This window comes from Macaca thibetana, chromosome 17 (assembly GCF_024542745.1).
Source record: "Macaca thibetana thibetana isolate TM-01 chromosome 17, ASM2454274v1, whole genome shotgun sequence".
In the NCBI taxonomy this organism is placed as follows: domain Eukaryota; kingdom Metazoa; phylum Chordata; class Mammalia; order Primates; family Cercopithecidae; genus Macaca; species Macaca thibetana.
The window spans coordinates 52,494,586-52,518,151 of record NC_065594.1 but is presented as its reverse complement, the minus strand read 5'-3'; positions in this window follow the sequence as shown (position 1 = coordinate 52,518,151).

The window sequence follows — 23,566 nt, the reverse complement described above, 5'->3', positions numbered from 1 at the left end:
AAATGCCAAGATAGTTGAGCTTATTGGAATCAGTGTGTACTGGGTAAAAAGTGAACAAAAAAAAAAAAAGAAAAAAAGAAAAAAAGAAAAAAGAAATGATTGGGAAGTGGTTAAATTGTTAAAGAAAAAGTATAGAAAAACTCAGGAAAAAGAGATGAAAATAATTATTGAAACTAAGGCATGACATGCCAAAGTCAGTAAGTCTGAGTAAAAGTCTATTTATATGTATTCTTCCAGCGTGTAAATGAATCCTGGAGAGACGTGTGGAATTGTGGTTACTTTTTCAGGCCACTGAAGCTCAGAGTTAATTAAAGGGTATGAAGTAGCCTGGATGAGATCACTCTTGGGACAGTCCCTATTCTTTCAAGAAACTAGGATGCCATTCAGTCATGTTAGGGTCAGAAAGAAACCAGAAGAATGCCACTTCCTCAATTTAATATACAGTAAGCCCTCACTTGATGTTGCCCATAGGTACTTGGAAACTGCGACTTTAAGCAGAATGACTTACTTACCAAAGGCTAATTGATGTAACAAGAGTTAAGTTGCTACATCATATTTCTGGTCACAGAAACATCACCAAACTTCTAAATAAAGACCCGGAACACTTCTAAAATTAAACATTGAAATGTATGTGAGCCATACATAGGTTTTTAAAAAATAATAAAAACAAGTAAGATTATTTATCCCATTTTTGGTGAATCAGTGAGTCGTGGTGGTGGTCTTGGTGGTGGGTTAAAACAAGAAATAAATGTTTGCAAAGAGAACATTGTCAGGCGCACCTCCTCCCTCTACACAATTCACAAACAAACATTAATATGCGATGGAGGGCTCGCTGAGTGCTTTCGTATCACCTTGTTTATTGTCATGCATTTGTATGATTACTGTGAACACGATGAATATTTATTTTATAATAATTTGTATGTATTCATTAATTCGTTTTTCAAACCACTTACTCCAGTTCAGGGGAGAGGTGGCCAGAGCCCATCCTGTAAGCTCAGAGCACAAGGTGGGCACCAGCCCTGGACAGGACACCATCCCATCACAGCAGGTGCACTTACACGCGCACCCACACTCACTCAGATTGAGACCAGGTAGACAGGCCAGTACACCCAACGGGCACATCTTTGAGATGTGGGAGGAAACCGGAGTACCTGGAGAAAAACCCATGCAGACATTGAAAGAACATGAAACTCTACACAGACAGTGGCCTTGGTTGGAAACTGATTTTGTTTTTTTTTTCCCTCATCAAGGTTATAACAAAACAACATTGGGGGAAACGACATTATGCAAGGACCTGTTGTATTTCACTCTTACTGCAAGTTGCTTTTTGATTAGATTTCATGGAGAATCTGAATATTTGCATCTTTGTGATCCCAGTCCAGGAAACAGTGATCAGGAAGGGGATGTGGATGAGAGTGAGGGGAGATGAGTAGCAGAGTGGATGGATCTAATGAGACTGTGATAGTTTCCACAGGCTTTCGATAAGCTTTTAATCTCTGATGACTTCGGATGTGGAGAAACAAGGCTGAATTCATTTATTTGAAGAATTATTTACAAAATGTTTCTTAATGATGTAAAACACTTAAAATGCCTCAAGGTAATTGATTTGAGTATTTTTTTAATTAAAGAGAATCGTAGTGGTGTGTAGAACCATGTACTTCAAGTTAGAAGTCTTTTATTTCCAGTTCTGACACTCTCTGAGCCTGTTTCCTTTATTAGGAAAAAGAGAAAGAAAAAGTCTATGAGAAGGATTTAGTGAGATAGTGTAGTACATGAAAACATTGTATAAATACAACTTACCAACAAAATACAACTATTTTAAAAAGTTATCTTTGAAATAATAGTAAATGATTTCAGACTTTCAGAAAAGTTGCATACATTAGTATAAAGAATTCTCATATTTCTGTAATGTTCACATTTTTCTGCATTTGCTTAATCATTCTCTCCATTCCCTGTCTATTTATTTATTTATTTATTTATTTATTTATTTATTTATTTTTTGAGACATAGTCTCACTCTGTCGCCAGGCTGGAGTACAGTGGCATGATCTTGGCTCGCTACAACCTCTGCCTTCTGGGCTCAAGCGATTCTCCTGCCTTAGCCTCCCGAGCAGCTGGGGCTACAGGAACATGCCACCACGCCTGGCCAATTTTTGTATTTTTAGTAGAGATGGGGTTTCACTATGTTGGCCAGGGTGGTCTTGATCTCTTGGCTTTGTGATCTGCCCACCTTGGCCTCCCAAAGTGCTGGGATTGCAGGCCTGAGCCACTGTGACCTCCCTGTTTCTTTTTATAGCTCTCTCTGTCTCTCTACATATATGTATGTATGTGTTTTATTCAAAACCATTTGGGAATAAGTTGTAGGCATAATACCTTTTTCTCCCTAAATGCTTCTGTATGTATTTCCTAAAAACAAAAACATTATCTTACATAGTCACAGTATACTAGCACAATCAGGAAGTTAACGGTTAGTACAGCACTATTATCTAATTTACAGAGCTTATTCAATTCAAATTTCACCAATTGGCTAACTGCTGTCTGAAATTTACTACTATCAAATGGCTAGCAATTTTAGAAACGTGCATTAACACACATGAAATTCCTGGCAGTCAGAGAAAATGGAAAGAAAAATAATAAAGAAAAGAAAGTGTGAAAGTTTTACTATCTAAATAAAGGCTGCTTTTTTTCTTTTAAAAATTCCTTCTGAAAATGCTGTCTTCATCTTTGCATAGGTTGCTATTTGAAATAATAGCGTATATTAATAATAATGCTGGCAATAGATCCAAATATTTTGTTAAAACTTGAATAAATACTATTATTTTTAAACCACAATAACTAGCATAACAGCCACAATATACTAATTTAGGCAGAATACACTATGAAAGGAAAAACATACAAAATAATTTTGGGAACATATGCATTTCTACCAGGTGATACAGACTTTAGGAAACAAAATAATTCAGTTGAGTCAATTTTTACAAAGACCAAGAAGGAAAATATGATGCTAAAATAAAATTGAAGGAAAACAAAAACAAAATAAGTTCAACTAACTTACTTCACTAATGCAGATGGTGGATGTTTTAAGGCTCATAATAGTAAGTGCTATATAGAAATAAACATCTTTATTAAATTTGGGAGTCATGATTATCTTTAAGGTATGAAGTATATTTGTCCTTGGTCAAGTGAGTATAGGGGCAACAGTATACAACAAATCATATACATAGGCAAAATGATAAATAAATAAAAAGGAAATGTCTAGATACAGTCTAAGCCTGAAATACTTTGTTAGACTTTAGGCATTCCAGTACCAATAATTTGAAGAAAAATTGGAGCTAGCCCAGGAGAAAGCAATTGTGATGATTAAGAGAAGGAAAGGATTAAGTTATAAGTAAAGATTTAAGTAGACAAATATATAGCTCAGCAAGTAATGACTATGGAGTATATTATAAGATTCTACAAATATTTGAAAGTTAAAAAGGTGATAGTGGAATTATTTAAAATGATATAAAAGAGTAAGTTACCAGGAGTAATTTAGGCAGAAGAACTCTTTGACATTGAAAATCATTAGTTTTTGGGAAACTCTTCTAATAGGAAGTTAAAAATACCTATTCTTTCTGAGAATTTGAAACTAGAGAGAAAATGATTCTTGACTGAGTAGTTGTTTTCAGGTAAGTGGAAAGACTGATCCCGTCATTTGACTCTCCATCTATTTCTGTGAACAGAAAAGTCAAAGATATTAAATCTAAGATGGGCTAAGTAGTGTCCACCAATTATTCAAGAGCTCATGTTAATCACGAGTGCCCCATAACATTTTTAGATTGTGCTACCTAATTAATCTCTGCATTTTATACTGACTTCAGCAGTTTATTATATTTTATTTTGGAGGAAATGGTTGGCTTGAGGCTTTATATTTTCATTCCAAACAGAGGTTACCGGTGTTGCATCTCAACGCTGGTTGATCCCATTAGGATCTCAATATATACTTCATTAAGTGGAAAGCTATGTTTGCTTTCCAAGCAGCGTGTTTATATTTGAATTGATTCCAGAAAAAATTTGAGGTTCTTACTTGTTTCCACTTCTGATTTGGAATATTTTGTTGCATGTATAAAAAGACATTTCCCCTGTTCCATGTTTGTCACCAACTTGTTTCAGTCTCAGTCATTCCATCCTTTCAATTCCTATTTCCACTGTTTCCATTTAGTCCTTTATCATTTCCCCTGCAAGAGCGCACACTCTGTTTCACTGTATTGTTTTCTTTCTTCTATGCCGCTACTGCCTTGCTGCCAGACACATCTTTCTTAGTGTCTTTTGTTGGCTCAAAAATATTTGGTGGATCACCAATTGCCAACCGGATAAAGTTTAAATTGATTCACTGGAGTCCTTTCAGGATCTGTCCTCAACTTACTTTCTCAGGCCAATCTCCAGCGATTTCCGGTGCTTCTGGTCCCAACGAGGGTCACACAGTCTTTCTCACATCTCTACTTGTGCTGTTTATGTGCCCTAAATCCTTCTCATCTTCCGTGGCCCCATGCAGATGTCACTTTGTCTCTGAAACTTTTCTTGAATCCTTTAGGTGAGATTAATTATTCAATTCTTTATATTTCTTGTAGCAGTTATGTCACATATCTAGATCAAATTAGTTTTGTGTCTTTTTTTTTTTTTTTTCCCATGAAAGTACAATTGCCTTGAGGACAAAATCTGGATCTCATTCAACATACACAGTCCTGAACACACGGCCTTGTACATAGGTCTCAAATATAGTAGGTCCTCAATAAGCTTTTACAGAATGAATGAAAGGACAGAATGGTTATCATCTTCATGGGGAAGAAGGGAAGAAATTTCGGAAGCAAACAACATGGCAGAACAGTTGTGTTTTTCCAACTATTCTGTATTTTCCTGAGCTGTCTAATAGGGCAAGGTATAATACAAAATGTTTCTTTGAATAACTTAGGTTTCCTTAGATTGTTTCCAGAGTTGACCTAACTCAAGCAACACGAGGATGTTATGTCCATTTCCATCCTCTGCTACCCTGATTCCTTAGCTGTGTGCTTTTCTTTTCAACTATTGTCACCACTAGACATATTACATATTATTATTACTTAATTGTTAATTATTTTCTATCTTCGTTCTCTAGAGTGTGAGCACCAAGAAATTAGTGACTTCATTTTTGTTCATTGCTTTATCCTCATTGCTCTCAGCGATGCTTGACATGTAGCAAGTGTTCAACACATATTTGTTGGATAAATAAGTGAATTTACATTATGTTGTTTGTGTTATTAAATGAAGTTCCTATTATGTAGGGCCAATTTTGAGACTATTGAGTTTGGCATTTTATAAAACCCAAAGCATGTAATAATAATTTGATTCATTCAGAAAACTCACATTGATTATTTAGAATTTTTATTTTGATTTAGGAAATGGTTGGCCATTAGTCATAAATGTTAATTGGAGTTCCTGATGTCAGTCTTACAGTAGAAAAAGATATGAGGTATTTATCTATATGGCCTTGTGCTTGTTATAGAAGATGGTATAAACCTGAAATACAGCTTAGCTCCCCAAATAGTCCTCTGTCTTTGGGGATAATGGTGAATCTGGTTTGACATAATTTTCAGCACATAGTTGTACATCTTCTGTTTTTCTTCATTTTTGTTCTTTTCATAGGTTGTCACTGAAAAAGCTATTCCAGTTCATTTTTTGAACTGATAGAGATCTGATAGCTTTACATTACATGTATCAAAACATCATTATGCACCCTATGAATATGTATTTGCTGGTTAAAAAATAAAATAAAATAAATAAACAAAGCCTTTACACATCTCAAGGGTGGAGCTTCTGCAACTGAAGGAGGAAAAGTAAAATGCATAACTGCCTTAAATTGTGTAAGCCAATGATTGAGCTTTTGATCTTAGGTAGTCTTGCGGATGTAGTTCACCTTGAACCACACACCATGTTTACCACTCACTAGTGTATGTAAGGATTGTTTTTAAAGGACTTTGAAAATGAACATATTCTATCAGCTTTAAAAAAAATTAAGTTGACACTTTTTTCTTTTCTCTCTTTTTTTAAGACTTGAACATCTAAATATATAATTATAAATTGCTTTTGCATTATATTCATAATGAAGTAAATTTAAAAAGAGATAGAAATCTTCATTGATATAGAAGTGTACTGTAACATAATTTTTTAGTTAAAAAATTTTCCTAAGATTTAAGGGCATTGGTGTTTGTCCTCCTATATCTGGAGAAAATATGGAAGTTCCTTTAAACAAACCACTGAATTTTTTGCTCCATTACGTGTGTGTGTGTGTGTGTGTGTGTGTGTATGTGTGTTTGTGTGTATCATCTTATCTTTATTATTTATTGATAATTTTGGGCTTCTAAATGCCAAAATTTCTTCAAGAAAAAGACAGCATTTTCTCAGAAAGGGTTCTTATACATATCAAAACTTCTTTAGAGTTTAAACCAGGCATATTAAATGCCTAATTGAGAAGGAAAGTTTTGATTTTGTAAAAGGATGAAGCATTGATTTTTTGCATTTTATAGAGTTATTCAATTTGATTACCAAATTCATGACGCACACTACTCATATAATACGAGATTATAACATGATTCCAAATATGTGAATTTATAAAGTAATGCTAAATGTTAAGGCAAATTTAAGATATACCATTGAGAAGAGATTGGAAAGAATTTTAAATTTCAAGAAGCACAAATTCTATACTTAGTTTTGCTACAGGGTTGTCTGTGATCTTGGCAAGTCAGAAACTTCATTTGTCTTAGTGTTCCCATCTGTAAAATTGTGGTCATTATACTTGACACTTCCTTTCTTAAAAGGGGATGTTATGAGGATGAATAAGGTAATGCATTGTGGTAAAATGCTTTGAGCTCCTTAGAAGAAGGGTGTTACATAAATACAGAGTATTATCTCACATGAAAAATAGCTACAGTACGTTAAGTATACCTACTAAGAGGCACAATCAACTCCTCATCTATTTTTTTTTCTCAATGTGGAAAAATTTTTACATTAAAAGAAATGATCTTCATCTATTGATTGACAAATACATCATCAGTTCTCTCTATTATTGTGTCACTAATACTCTTTTAAAACTTAAATAGTAATCAAACACACTATCAATCTTTCCTGTTCTTTACACGGGAAACTTTGGAGTCATCTTCAGCTCCTTTCTCTCATTTGACCCGTAAATATTTACAGTTCTTGTTGGTAATGCTTATGAGCTCTATTTTTTTTATCTTTTTATATTTTGCTATGCACCCTGCAGTGAGTTATAGTAGCTAATAGATAAGACTTACGAGCCTGACTGCTTGGGTTCAAATCCCAGTTCTTTCATTTACTATGCAAACTTAGGTATGTGATTTAATGACCTCATGCCTCAATTTCCTCATCAGTAAAAAAGTTACAATAATGCTGCCTATCTGAACAGATCGTAGAGGGAAATAAGCAAGGTGATACACGTAAAGCTATTTATAACTTTGCCTGGCACATAATACACTCTCAGTAGACATTAGCTATTATCATTATATGGACAACTATAATAATTGTGTATTCATTTATTGTTCATTAGTCTCATTGAGGCACTAGCATATTCCACTAGTCCACCTTTACAACACAATGCAGCTTTCTTTTAAAAATTAAGTTACTCACTTTTATATTTTGAATTGAATCCTCCCCAAGCTCTAAAATGATCATCTTCTGTCTCCTAATTATGTGCTTGAAATGAAACCTCTAACGTTCTTGAAGAACCACTTGCATCTCTACAAATTATCCAACCTCATTGTCAATAATGCACAGGTGGGCATGCTGCTTCAATCAGGTAAATATCCCTGTCATTCTTCACCAGTGTATCATCAACTTCCAGTTTTAGTCTCCATTTCTCCTTATAAATGTATGCCCATCTTTTCTCTGCTTCAGATTTCTGTTCCTCTCTGGAGCTCTTCCCAAGGATTCTCTCTCTCCTGATTTGTCTAATCATTTGAAGAACAATAACACATCAGCACATTGTGTAGATCACTAATGGATAACTGAATTTGATTATGTAGTTGGTGTGTTTATATTTTTATGTGCAGTATAACTTTATATTGCTTTTTGTATCAGGGTGAGGCAATATCCATACCAAAGAGAGGAGCCTGGAGACCTTTTCTCTCTTGCCCTGGGTACTGTAAATTAGGCTGGAATGGGTATCATATGTACAGAGTTCTCTGACAAGCTCCTGAAATTATCCTTTGTTGGTTTAGCAGTTCCATAGCATACGGCTCCTCTGACTTCCTGTTTAGTCTCTTAGGTCCCCAAATTTTAAATGAACTGCTTACTGCTGCAAGTTTCAAGCTCAGGGCATATCATATGTAAATATATTGTTTTAGGGAGCCTTAGAGAAAAGTTCTAAGCAAACAGTAGTAACTACCCATAGATTCATAGATGCTGATGAAGAATAGAAAAGTCCTAAAATGTCACCTGTCCTTCAAGACCAAGGAGTCACAGTAATTTCTGTTTCTATTAGCTTAGAAAGAGATAATTCCAGAGAATAACCTGATATTTCTATATCTCCATAAAACATTAATTTAAAATATTACTCACTTCTGGTTTAGAGCTATTACATCATGTAATTCTAGTAAAGCTTGGAGCCAGTTTCTGATTTGTGGATGCAATATCTAATGCTGAATTGGAAGTTAATACCATTTTTACAGTCCACTCTTTTTTTGTCTCAACATTTCCCCCAACATTTTAGTAAAGTCTATTCTGCCTTTTAACACTGTGTGTGTGTGTGTGTGTGTGTGTGTGTGTGTGTGTGTGTGTGTATATTTCAGGGTGATACGGGAGGGAGGCTCACATTTTTGTAAAAACGGTGCAGAAAAGAAACAGTATACAATTAACCCTTGAACAAAACAAGGGTTAGGGATGCCAACTACCACCTCTGCCACTGCCATAGTCAAAAATCCGAATGCAAATTTTAAACCTCCCCAAACTTAAATACTAATAACCAACCTTTGACTGGAAGTCTTACCAAACACATAGTTGATTAACACATATTTTGGATATTATTTATATCTATTATATATTGCATTCTTACGATAAAGTAACCTAGAGAAAAGAAAATATTATTAAGAAAATCGTAAGGAAAATATATTTACTATGCATGAACTGGAAGTAGATAATCATGAATGTCTTCATCCTTGCTGTCTTCATATTGAATAGGCTGAGGAGGAGGAAGAAAAAGAGGAGTTGGTATCTTACTGTCTTAGGGGTGGCAGAGGCAAAAGAAAATCTGCCTGTAATTGGACCAGTGCAATTCAAACCCCTGTTGTTCAAGGGTCATCTACAGATAGAGTCAGATTTCTGAGAGGGAGAATTGAGCATAAGAGTGAAAATTTACTTCCTTAGAATATATGGAGATCTTTAAGGGGGTCTTAGACTTTCATAGGGCCAGGCTTTGGAATTTGAGCCAACCTTACTGAGATCTCCAATATAAGGTACCCCCACTTTGTATCTGGGTTAGACATATAACATTATAAATTAATAAGGATAGTTTTCATTGGATACATTTGAAAGTTGGTCCTATTATTTACAGCCACAGACTATCTTCATTAGAATCACATGGAATTTTGTTAAATTACTAGGCCTCTCTCCAGATCCACCAAAAGAATCTCTGGGGTTGGACGCAGAGATGCTTATGCACATTAAAGTTTAAAAACCACTGCCTTTGAAGCATATCTCCTTATTTTGTGTATATTTCCCCTTTAGACTATAGGTATCTTGAGAGCTATAATATTTTATATTTTTGCAAAATTTATGGGATTTCTATTTAATTTGTAGGTCTCTTGGCAACCATCCCATCACAAATGCTCAATAAATATTGTTAAAATAGAATGGAATTACCTCAAATGTATTTGCCATTTTATATACTTCCAGAAAATCCCACAAGATGTCAGAAGGAATGTAACTGTGTAAAAATGTCTGCTCTCATTATATTCTTGAAAATTGCTGTGAGAATAGATTTTAAGTGTTCTCACCCCACAAATGTTAAGTATGGGAAGTAATGCAGATGTTAATTAGCTCAATTTAGCTATTTCACAATCTACACATATTTTAAAACAGTATTATCTTGTTGTACATGATAAATACATATAATTTTAATTTGTCAATTAAAAACAAATGAATAAGTAAGGAAATAAATAAAGGCTCTCTTTTGCTTTCCTGTTTTGAGGTTCCTGAACACCAACACATTAGGTGACAGTTGAATTAGGACTTGAATTGACAGTCATTATAGTTTAAGGTGAATATAGTATCCACCCATATCTCCATGTTTTAACCAATTGTATAAGCTTTCTAGATGTATGGAATGACCTTGGCCCCAGACATATTGGTAAACTTTCCAGAAGGGTGAGACTCCACAGATCTGTCACGTTCAGCAGTTCTTACAGTTGGTTGTGGCTTCCCGGACTCCAGACCTGTATGTCCAACTGCCTTCTCAGTCTACTTGATGCCTACCAGACACCTCAATTTCAATCTTCCTGTGTGTTCAAAGTCCTCAGAGTCAGCCTGAGCTCCTCTCTCTCTTTTGATCTATGTCTTCTCTCTGACCAAATATTTCACTGCTGTCTGCAAAGTATGTATGCAGAGTCTAACCACTTTTTAAAAAATGGCCTTTAGCTTTTAACACAGATTTAGGTTTACAGCAAAACTGAATGGAAGGTGGAGGGATTTCTCATATACTCCCAGCTCCCACAACTGCGTAGCTCCCCCGTTATCAACATCCACTACCAGAGTGGTGCATTTGTTACAACTGATGAACTTATATTGACACATCATTATCATGCAAAGTTCATAATTTACATTAGGGTTCACCCTTGGTCTAACTACGTTTTAGTTCTTTTACTTCATCCCTGGTCCAGTTCAAGATCATCTTTTTCCCAGATCATTTCAATAGCCTCCTAACTTGTCTCTCTACTACTTTTGCCTCATTTGGTCTATCCTCAATATAGTGGCCATGGTGAAAAAATATTTACCAGATAATGTCATTACTTGGCTCTCCAATACTCTCCAATACTCTCTATTTCATCCAGAATAAAAGCCAAAGTCCTTACAACAAAAAATGATTTTATTTCAGCAATATAACCAATTTTATTTTAGCAACATATTATAATTGTATTAGAAGAAAGCAAATATTGAATTTAGATAAATAATATTTATTGACCTTAAATTATCTTTTACTCTGTGCATTAAAAAACAATTACTTGGTATATACAAGCTTTCACTGCACCCTGTCCATTAATATTTATCAAGTATAATATTTGTTAGTTATTAATCAAGCCCATGCTCAGTACTGGTTCAAACACTGTAAGTATCCAAGACACTGTAGAACACATGGTTTATTGCAGACCTATGGTTTGAAACCTGGGTAGAGTTGGGAAAGCCAACCACTGTGATTGCCAAAAGATCTTTATTTCTCTTGTTGTATTTAATGCGAGATATTGCAATTTTTGGTGACCCACCCTTCCCCTTCCTTCCTTCCTTTCCTTCCTTCCTTCCTTCCTTCCTTCCTTCCTTCCTTCCTTCCTTCCTTCTTTCCTCTCACTCTCTCTTCCTTTCTTTTTTTTTTTTTTGAGGCAGAGTCTTGCTCTATTGCCCAGGCTGGAGTTCAGTGGCACGATCTTGGCTCACTGCAACCTCCGCCTCTTGGGTTCAAGCGATTTTCCTGTCTCAGCCTCCAAATAACTGGGATTACAGGTGCACGCCACCATGCCTGGCTAATTTTTGTATTTTTAGTAGAGACGGAGTTTCGCCATGTTGGCCAGGCCGATCTGAAACTCCTGACTTCAGGTGATCCACCTGACTTGGCCTCCCAAAGTGCTGGGATTACAGGCATGAGCCACTGTGCCCTGCTGATGTTTTCTTTAGAATGGAATGTTTTATTACACTTTTAATGTTGCTTCATATAATCCTTCTTTCCATAGTTAGTGTCTTTCAAACTTGTTATGGCTATAATGAGATCATATGTAGAAAACATTAGAGAGAAAGTTGAGATTTGGACTTTGTCTTCACAATTTCTGTATTACATTTTGTTTTTACCCACCTTTCACTCACACAAAAGAAACTGAAAGAAAACCCACCAATTTCAACACATAGGCATTTAAAACTAATGACTAAAAGTAGGTTTTGCTTATCTAAAAAATAAACCTCCTCTGACAGTAGGGTCAATGTTACAATGATAAAACCACAATTTCTTTCTTATAAAATTAATAGCTTACTTAGAAATGGCTATTCATTAGAAATTTGGCATACTTACACACCTAAGTATGCAATATATAAAATAATATTAAATGACTAATGGCCAAAACACGGACTTAAACAAATATTTCCAAACATTGCTTTATTTAATGATGACAAAAGCCTCAATTTCCCATTGCACGATACTTAACTGAACAAACAAACAAACAAACCCAAAGCTGTGGGAAATACAACTTTAACATTTGTTTTTAAATGTAAAAATGTTTCTGGGGTTTGATAGCCTATAAGAAATGTTTCACTGTAGTATTCCTTTCAAGGAATTGAGGTACTGCAGTGGCCAGTAAACCACTATTGCATTAGTGCTATAGCTGTGAAGTAATATTTTTTATAATGTTATTTTGTTTTCAAGGAAAGAATTGGAGAGTGGTACTTAGACTAAAGTATAATCCTATCAGTTTTACATAAAATATTGATAAGAAATAAAAACTTAGCATCCCTGGTGTGAATTCACTAGATTGTACAAAATACAAACATATAGATTAAGGAAAGTTAACATAATCCTTTTATGGGAACTAAAATCAATTACATGTCAGCTTTGTAGTAGTATAAATGTATTTAGTCAGCATAGAATTTTTCCAGCAGTGTTTCCTGCAGATTGAAATTGACTAACCAGATGTTAAATATTAAATAGAACTAATCAAAGCGTGGTTCAAGAGACTTTAAAAACAATGATCAAAGGGAGCTATTTATTACCTGATTCATGTTACTGTTAAAATATTGGCTCTGTAATATTATATTTAAACTTAGTTTTTTTAAAGATTGCATTTTCTAGCTTTACATGAACAATAATTAATGTTAATAAATTAACTCATAAACTATGTAACTGGATCATTGTACATAATAATGGTTGGAAACTTGACCAAGAAATGTAAAGCTCAATTCACAGACATAAAACCTTAGTGGGATATTTAGTATATATATAACTTTTAGTAATAATGTAACTACTGAAAAACACTAGGGCTCATTTACTCCATGTCTGTACACATACACATACACAAAATAAAAACAAAAACAAAAAAGAAGGCAATGCTAGAATTATTTCTGAGGGATCTTGGAGCAATCATTTGCTCAGGCATTTTTTAATTCCAGAAAATTAATTATTCTTTTTTAAAAAATAAACAAAAATTGACTTTGGGAAAAGATTTCTAAGACAAGGCATTCCATAATTTCTTATAAGCTCATTCCATTGTTTTACCATAGTGACAATTTATTTTTTGCTTATTCAATGAGAATCTGTCATAAGATCTTGTTTGGACCCACTTTCTCTTGAAATATATTTGCATAGATGGAAAAGCAGCATTAATAGACTTTTCAGTACCTAATAAGTTTACTATTATCAATATTTTATATAAGTAATCTATGCAGCTTAAGAAAACATTTTTCAAAGTTTCCGGGTTCCAATAAACAATGAAATTGACAACCATTCATATGCCAATAAATGTTTTCACCAATATACGTAGTTTTTATTTTTTTTATTTCATTTGGGATGATAAAATAGGGAAATGAGGTCAAACTGTAAGACTGTATCCCAAATGTTCTATCTTATTCTTAAATTCCCTTGCTAAATTGTTTTCTTGAACCAATTTTCATTCAACTTCTGCTTGTTTTTAATTACTTGTATTCTAGTAGTAATCACTTTTAATCTACCATTATAACAACTTTTTAAAGAAAAAAATTTATTTTGATATAGGCAATATTGATTTTTCTATAGGAATGAAGATTTATTGTATGTCATGCTAGCTTCTGTGCCTTGAATATAAGAAGTTCCATTATAGTTTTAAAAGCAAATCAAGAAAAATGTATTAACTGGAGAGGGTGTTGTATATTCATACACCATGACCATACATGTCTATCTTTAAACGTCGTTCATACACTGTCCTGAAATGCTCCTTTTCAGCTGGTTCAGGACCTACCCTCTCCAAACGTTCTTCTCCCAGTTAAAGTAGAAATCATTGATGAAATAAAGCACGATACACCTTTTAGACTTTGCCATTTGTGAGCTTACCTTACATGATATTGGACACAAAATGGTTAAACAGGAGTATTCTCCAAACAAGTACAGCAGGAGCCAAGGAGAAGGTGAAGGGTGGGGAAAGACATTTTATATTAGAACGTCTTATGTTACCTATATTTTTCCCCACTGTGAGTCTCCAGACTTTTTTTTTCCTCCTTGCCATTTGGACTTCAGTTAGGTATCCTACTAAAGGATATTAGAACTGCCTTCTTTGCTTCAGCATTGCATGAAGATAAAGCATGCAGAAGGCAGGAGTGGGCACCTGAGGGCTCAGATGGACTAGTGAAGGCAGAGGTGATGCGTAGAAAAAAATTTGGCAAAGCCTATGTGAGAAATGTGTTTGTTTGAAACCTGAACATTGAGAAAGGAAACAAAGGCTAAGTAATAAGTGTTCTGCACGATGACAGTATGACCTTGCAGATGACACTAGCGGAGCACGACCATGGACACAAAGACCAATAACAGCAATAAAACAACACCAGATGACAAATCCCGACCAGACCTGCAAAGGCTATATTTTATTATCCGTTTTGGATAAAGAGATTTTACCAGGTCTCTAGTGAGGAGAAATAAGTACAATCAAAACCTCACTTTACATCATTTATAGTTTTGTTGTATATAATGAAGCTTTAGTTAATTATATGATAGTATGTATCTAATTCTCATTTTTAAATGGTTTTATTATTCTCAGTAAATCCTTTTGCTGTGCCCATGAAATTAAGCTTCAAATTGAAAAAACTAATCATCCAAACTCTGCATATGATTTATTTTCAAATTTTTGACTTTTATTTCATGAAGACTACAAGATAATTTTGTTGTTGTTGTTGTTGAGAATGGAGCTGACACTTGAATAGTCTCTAATTGTTGGAGTTTAGATTCTGTTGCCCGGAGCAGGAAAAACTGGGTAAACAGCACTGCTTACAGACTGTTGCTTTAGAAAGGCTCCTTTCTTACTGGGTAGGGCAGAAATTACATAAGGAATCCAGATTTTTTTGAGTGGCAGTTTTCTATATAGTAAGCTTTGTGTGCTTAACAGATTAACTGCTTTTCATGTTATTCTTTTCCCCAGGATTCAGGAAAGAAAATGACATAATAGATTTTTTTTTTCCCTGGGATCACAGTAAACCTCCTTAGTCAAACCCAGTTGCTCCTTGGGAGGTAAGGAGCGAACTAACCTATGTTTCTACAAGTTACAAAATCATTTACATTTATTACCCTTGCACAGTGAGGCCCCAAAGCCTCAGAGCTATGATTCTCCAAATCACCGCATTCTAAGCTTGACTGATTGGTTTAGAAGCTTGTGAGAGATTTATAATGATTCACTGTGTAAGCCAATGATTTTATATTTAAGTCAAGAGACTGCTTATAAATGACAGAAAACTTTAGGCTCTCCTTGGACACAGCAGGTGACCAACTGTTTCCATAGGTTTAGATAAAAATAGCATTTCCTTTGCACTGTTTGAACCCAAAATTTGTAAAGCACACACACATTATATTGTATACAAGCATATAATATTAACTCTCCATTTATAGTGCTATCTTCGGATTATTTGACCATATTAATATCTGTGTGTATTTGCCACAGAAACTTAAAAAGCTCTGTTGCTTTTGAACTTTTTCTTATTTGCTCTCATAAACTTTAATTGCTTCCTCAAATTCCAGATTTGTTATTTAAATAGCATATATTGCTGTACATTAAGTTTGGAAAAAAATTCTATGCTTAGGTTACTGCGATGTTTCACAACACATAGTAGCAGTATCTTTTACAGTTTAAAGTTTATACAAATAAATTGCCACTGTTTAAATGGTATAAATGAAAGAAATAAGATTAATAGAGTACATATTGAAAAATGTTAACCTTTGTATGATATTTTGCCTTGTTTGATCGATGAAGAAAATTTGAGATTTGTGAAGAACACCAAATGTTTAATCAGGAGGTTGGTAAGCGTCATAAAGTTCTTAAAGGAAAGGCTGCAGAAATGTCTATGCCACCAGCCTTGGAAGACTCTTTGCCAACCAGTCTGTTTATTTCCTCCAGCAATACTGAGGGTGCCAACTGGATTGGTACAAACTTCCATAGAGATGCAATTACTTTTTTTTTGTTTGTTTTGTTTGTTTTTTTTTTTTTTTTTGAGACAGAGTTTTGCTCTTGTTGCCCAGGCTGGAGAGCAATGGTCCAATCTTGACTCACTGCAACCTCTGCCTCCCGGGTTCAAGTGATTCTCCTTCCTTAGCCTCCCCAGTAGCTGGGATTACAGGTGTGCACCACCATGCCTGGCTAATTTTTTGTGTTTTCAATAAAGTCGGGGTTTCACCCTGTTGGCTGGGCTGGTCTTGAACTCCTGACCTCAAGTGATCCACCCACCTTGGTCTCCCAAAGTGCTGGGATTACAGACATGAGCCACCATGCCCAGCCTGGAGGTACAATTTCAAATGTATTTGTTAGAAGAAAATTAAGTCACACCATTCTTTTAATCTGCCTTATTAACCACAATTCAAACCACTATGTTCTGTCTCTATTCTCACACTAAAAAGTCCCTACAAATTGTCTCCTGTTTCCTTGCTTATTTCAGTCTTGTCATCCACCCCTTCTGCCTGTTATAGAAGAGGCTTTCCACTGCTTCCTGTTTCTCTAGGCTTCTTCCTTTTCAGATCAGGTCTATGTTGGTTTCTCCACATTGCCTGGCACTATTCTGTCTTATTTGGAATATGTGCCTAGCATTATCTAAAGTATGGCATGACATTTAATAGCACACTGTTTGGCTAAGACCCAGCATATAGCCTCCATTCTTGCAGCTACTAGATGTATTATTTTGGGCAGATTATTTAACCTCTCTGAGCCTCAGTTTCCTTGTTTGTAAAAGGGAAAATAAATTTACCTAAAAAGATTGTGGTGAAGACTAAACAAGCTAATGTATGAAAGAAATGCTTAGCACCAGAACTGGCATGTAATAAGTGCTCAACACATTATTGCTATTGTTATTAAGGTTATCCTGATAGTGATTACACTAATTTCTTGCCCTAATTGACTGGCGTCTCCCCATACATAGTTACTTCCCTGGAATCTTTTTTTTTTTTTTAATAGGAACCACTCTTTCTTTCAAACTCTTATAATCTGTTTCTTGAAGCTCTTATACTCTTCTTATTCTAGTTCATATAGGTCCATCTTGTGTATGTGAATTTCAGGAAAGAATTTGTCACATGCTTTCCTTAAAGTTCAAGTATATCAATGAATTTTGCTGACCCACTAGTATATCTTATTCAATAAAGAAATGATGTAAGTATTATATATTCTTGGTTAACTCAAATTGTATCCTAGGAACTCTCAGACAGCCTTTTAGTCACTTGCTGTAGCTTCTTGCCTAGATTTGTTGTCATGCTTCATGTTGTAGTGTTTGCAGAATTTGCCTTTCTTTTTGATAATTGTACCCCATTTTGCATCTGCATCTCTGCTCTGTGAACATTCTCTTTTCCATTCTCTCTGATTATTCAAAGTCACACTGTCTTTTGTTTTAAACTTCTCTGTTATAAACTTTTAAAAAATTTAGATTCAGGGAATACATGTTCAGATTTGTAATATATTATTGCATAATGGTGAGGTTTGGGTTCCAGTGTGCCTATCAGTCAAATAGTGAACATTGTCCCTACAAGTAATTTTTTAACCCTCACTCTCCTTCTTCCCTCCTCCCTTTTGGAGTCCTCAGAGTCTATTATTTCCATCTTTATGTTCATATGTTGCTATTGTTTAGCTCCTACTTATAAATGAGAACATGCAGTATATAATTTTCTGTTTTTGAGTTATTTCTCTTAGGGTAATGGCATCCAGTTCCATCCATGCTGCTGCAAAAGACACGATTTCACTCTTTATGGCTGTTTAGTATTCCAGGGTGTATATATACCACATTTTCTTTATCCAGTCAAGCACTAGTGGACACTTAGGTTGATTCCATAACTTTGCTGCTGTGAATAGTGCTGAAATAAACATATGAGTGCAGGTGTCTTTTTGATATAATGATTTCTTTTTCTTTGGGTAGATGTCCACTAGTGGGATTGCTAGCTTGAATGGTAGTTCTCTTTTTATTTCTTTGAGAAATTGCCATACTGTTTTCTATAGATGGTTTACTAATTTACATTCCCACCAACAGTGGATAAGCAATTCCCTTTCCCCATATCCATGCCAATATGTGTTGTTTTTTGTCTTTTTAGTAATAGCTACTCTGGTATAAGATGATATCTTCATGTGGTTTTAATTTGCATTTCTCTGATGATTAATGATGTTAAGCATTTTTTCATATGCTTGTTGACCATTAATATGTCTTCTTTTAAGAGATATCTGTTTGCAAAGATTCCTGTCAGTGGCTGGGAAATCCCATTTGCAAGTTCTCTCAATATGCTTGAGTACAATTACTCTGTATTAGGAAACTGAACATGGTAGAGCAGTGAGGTGCTTGCTTCAATTGCTTTCCTCATCTGAGCCTTGGCTTTCCTCTTACCATTGTTAATTGGGGGAGCTCATTACTACCACCCACTTATTGCTTGCTTCCTCTCCTGCTCTGCCAAATTTTTGTGGGTCATGTCTCTTATTGGAGGAGGCTGTAAACCTTTGGAATCTAGTTCCATTATTGCCCTGTGATTCTCTGATGGACCCAAGGAAAGTTATGTCTTTTGTATGTTAGTCAAGATTTTCTCTTTGTTAGGGTGAATGACATGCTCTGGGGCTTTCAACATTCTAAGTGGAAGAGGAACTATCCCCCCTCCTCCCCACTCCATCATTTCTTAATCCCTTTGGATCTGCCTTTTGGCATAGCCAATATAGAAAGACTGCCTTATGGGTCTGTTTTGGTGCATTAGCAGCTTTGCTGCAGTGACAAACCACCTAAAAGTATCAGTCACATAAAAAAAGAATATTTATTTTTTACACATGTAATGTATTGTCACTTGTGGGTGGGGTGCTACTTCTATGGCTCTCTCTCCTCAGCTCTGTTGGGCTCTCGCTATTTGTCTTCTCATTCAGAACTTAGGTGATAGACAGCCCCAATTTGGGATGTGGCAGGTGGAAAGGATAAGGAAAACCATGGAAAACTTGTGATGACTCTTAAGGTACCTACTCATTTGTAACATATGCCCATCCACTGACATTTCATTGTCCACTCACATCCAAGGTAGGATGTGTATTTCTGTTGCAGGAGGCATGGGCAGTCACATGCCAAGGTCTAGGAAAATGTAATCTTCTTTCAGGAGGAGCAGGGGTAAATAATGATGAATCAGGATACGGTCTACTCAACTGGTGAAAGCCAATTTTCTTATAGTTGGCCTTGTCTACAATATTTGAATTCTTTTAATTGCACAATTTTATTGGTCAGAAAGATTTTGTCTTCAGAAAATGGTTTTAAATGATAAGAAAACATATCATTTTATATAAGAAAAAGCCCAGAGGAGGCTAGAATCTAGACAGAGCATGTTAGAGCTGTGACTTTGCTTTCTCATAAACTCGTATTTTCTCCTTCCCACTTGAGTTGGCTTTTTGCTTGTACCTGCTGCACTCATGGTTGCAAGGTGGCTTCTAATGATAATCGTTGCTGCATGTAGCTTTGGGCTTATCTAGAAAACCTCTCCCAACTTAGAAATATAAATTCTTCCCTTCAACATGATTGAGTCAATATAGAAAATGTATATTAGTTACCAGGGGAATTCATTAGTCCATGTGGCCTCGATTAATCATCTGGGATGGAAGGGATGTTGAAGAGTTAACCATAATGTTCCTGTTTATTACAGATATCAGGAATCTAAATATTTTTCTCTTTCATCTTCCTATGGTTATGTGTGTGTGTGTGTGTGTGTGTGTATGCATATGTACATATGCATATATAGACTCATATTATTTATAGTTTATAGTTTTCTCTTCTTTAAACTCATTTCTTTGTTGATCCCATACACTGAGAAAACTATCAACCTTTTGGAGTAGTTCTCACTTCTTTGCCCTAGATCCAATTACTGGCTTATGGTTCTCTGTGAATTTCCTGCTGGAACCTCAATTCTGCTGGAACCTCAATCCTGCTGGAACCTTTCCTTTCCATCCAGCTTCTCCTCTTGACTGTCTTCTTCATCACCAGTCTTGAAATCTGAATGATCTTTTTCCTTTTTTCATGTTTTTGTATATTCAATCTGTTCATATTCATAATTACACTTCCTTTGAAATGTGTTTTATATTCATTCTTTTCTTTTGTTTAGCACTTGCTGTGGAGTACCAACAGTGGCTAGAAAGACCCTGTGACTCTCAGAGACAAGCACATATAAAACATAAGAGGATATTCCCTTGGTTGTTCTAGAAACACTTGGCTGTGAACTGGAGGCTTAGTGTCCAGCATATGTAGACAAGAGTCAGTGATATTTGTATTATTACTGATAAAGTAACACCTTTTTATCCACAGACTGGGGAAATCTGGGAAACCATGGTTACATAGATGTATTTTGTTCTGGTAAAAGGGAACATTCATTGTGAAACATGGCACATATGCCCTTGTCTCTGACCTTCACTTAAAACATTCCATCAACCAGAAATGGCCTCCCCCATCTTTACCTGCTTTACGACTTAGGGCACATATCTGCTTTTTCATAACATTTTCTGTAAGGCTATATAATAGGGTTTGTCTCAGAATGGATTTGGGCTTGATTTCTGATTCTTTGTGATCTCAGCCGCTCAAAACTTGTTCCTCCATTTGAAAAAGGGTATAACCTCAAAAAAAAAAAATGAAGAAAAAGGGCATAACAGTACTGTATTAATGTCTATTGCTATATAGAAATATTACCACAAACTTCATGGCTTAAAACGACAAATGTCCATTAGGTCATGGCTTCTCTGGGTCAGGAGTCCAGACATAGCATTGCTAAGTTTTGTGCTTTGGGAACTCTTCTGAAAGCCACAATCAAAGGGCCAGCTAGGGCTGTGGTCTCACTCAAGGCTTGACAGGGGGAGGATCTGTCTCTAAGCTCACATGATTGTTGGCAGAATTCAGTTCCTTTTGGCCTGAGGACCATCAGTTTCTTGCTTGGTGGAGGCTGAAGGCTACCCTCAGCTCCTTTACCATGTGGCCTCTTGTTTCTTCAAAGTCAGCAAGGTGGAAAGGCTCTCCTAGCAAGACCGATATTACAATCTTACATGTTATGATTGGGGAAATGACGTTCCACTTCTGCCATATTCTAATGACTAGAAGAAAGTCTCAGATACTGCCTGCACTCAGGCAGAGGAGAATCACACCAGAATATGGAGTTTCAGAAGGTGGGGATAATTGAGCAGCCATATTAGAAGCTATCTGCTACAGTTGTCAACCCCCACAATTTGAAAATTATGTGTATGAAGATTTCAGCAAGATGCCTGATGCTTGTATTCCATAAAGGGCAGTATTATTATTCCTCCTCACCAGATGTGAGGGCAATCCTAGGACCTTCTATTTTTTAATCACTCTAAAGGTTCTTAGAACTACCAACTTGAAGTAGTTATTTGTGTATGTATTTAATTTTATTACAGAGTTATAAGCTTTTGGAAAGCAGGGACATATTCTTTTACATCCTTGAAGCTTCCAATATCTAGTAGTATGCCTTTCTCATAGAGATCATTAATTACTTTATCCCTGGGCTCCCATAATCACTTACATTTCTGTGCTCCAGCTCATGTCACACTGTATTATAACTAGCTATACATAACTATTTTTCTTACTAAACTGGTAGATCCTTAAGGGAAGAAAGACTGGGCCTTTTCTTTTTGTCTCTATTGCCTTTTCTTCTCTCCCTTAATTTCCTCTTACCAAGCATCAAATACGGTGCTTGGTATATAGTAGATGCTCAAGAAATGAAAGTTCCTTGAAAAAATAAATAATAATTATTTAGAAACAATTTACTGAATGAATAAATAAATTTTAAGAGGCAATGTCTATCACTAAACTTTCAAGAAATAATGCAAACATAGGATGCAAAAAAAAAAAAAAAAAAAAAAAAAGGAAAAAGAACAAGTATAATTCTCTTACATTTTTACCTAAAATGAAAGGTTTTATAAAAATATCAGTCGTTTGAGTTTTGAAAACAAGTAGGTTGTAGAGTATGAAAGAAATTAGTGGCACACCAAAACACGAGAGCTGAGATTATGGTTCCCTTCTGATCCATGAAACTGCTGAATACTCTTCAAAGAAAAATAGATGTTTTAGTAGCTGTCTGCTATTTATTATTGTGTTGAATTTGATATTTTGAAAATTTGAGATATCTACCTCATAGGATTGTTGTAGGGATCAAAGGAGGTATTATGTAGAAAGTATTTAGCATAGTTAATTTAGTTTCTTTCACGGCCATTTAATTTTTAGACTGTTTAAACATTGCTGAATCATTTTGCCAGCCTTGGGTAAAAGTGAAAAGTAGAATCTTCTGAATTTTTTTGTTTTTCAGGAAGCCTGATATCTGACATTTGTAACTCAGGAGAAAATTTAAAAATTATTTATTATTGCTATTTTATTGAGATAAAGTGTCACTCTGTCACCCAGGCTAGAGTACAGAGGCACAATTGTGGCTCACTGCAGCCTTGACCTTCCAGGCTCAAACAACCCTTCCACCTCAGCCTCCCAAGTAGCTGGGACTACAGGTGCATGCTACCACACTTGGCTAATTTTTGTATATTTTGTAGAGATGGGATTTTTCCATGTTCCCCAGGCTGGTCTTCAACTCCTAGGTTCAAGTGAAGTACCACCTTGGCCTCCCAAAGTTGTGGGATTACAGGTATGAGCTACCATGCCCAGCCGAATTTTGAGTTTTTATTATGATTGTGGTCTAAAAGTCTTAATAATTTGGGGGCTTCAATTATCTTTTGAGGAGGCTTGATGTCTTAGTCCATTTTGGCTGCTATAACGAAATACCTTAGGCTGGGTAATTTATAAGCAACAGAAATTTATTGCTCATAGTTCTAGAGGCTGGGAAGTCTAAGATCAAGGTGCTGGCAGGTTTGGTGTCTGGTAAGGGTCTGCTCTCTGCTTTGTAGATGGTGCTTTGTTGCATCCTTACTAGCAGAAGGGGCAAATGGCTCCATAACATCTCTTTTATGAGGTCACAGATACTGTTCATAAGGGCTTTGCTCTCATGACTTAATCACCTCCTAAAGGCCCCACTGCTTGATAATACTATGACATTGGCAATTAAGTTTCAACATATAAGTTTTGGGGGGGACACATTCAGACCATACCATTTGGGCAAGGAGGAAGGAGTCTTA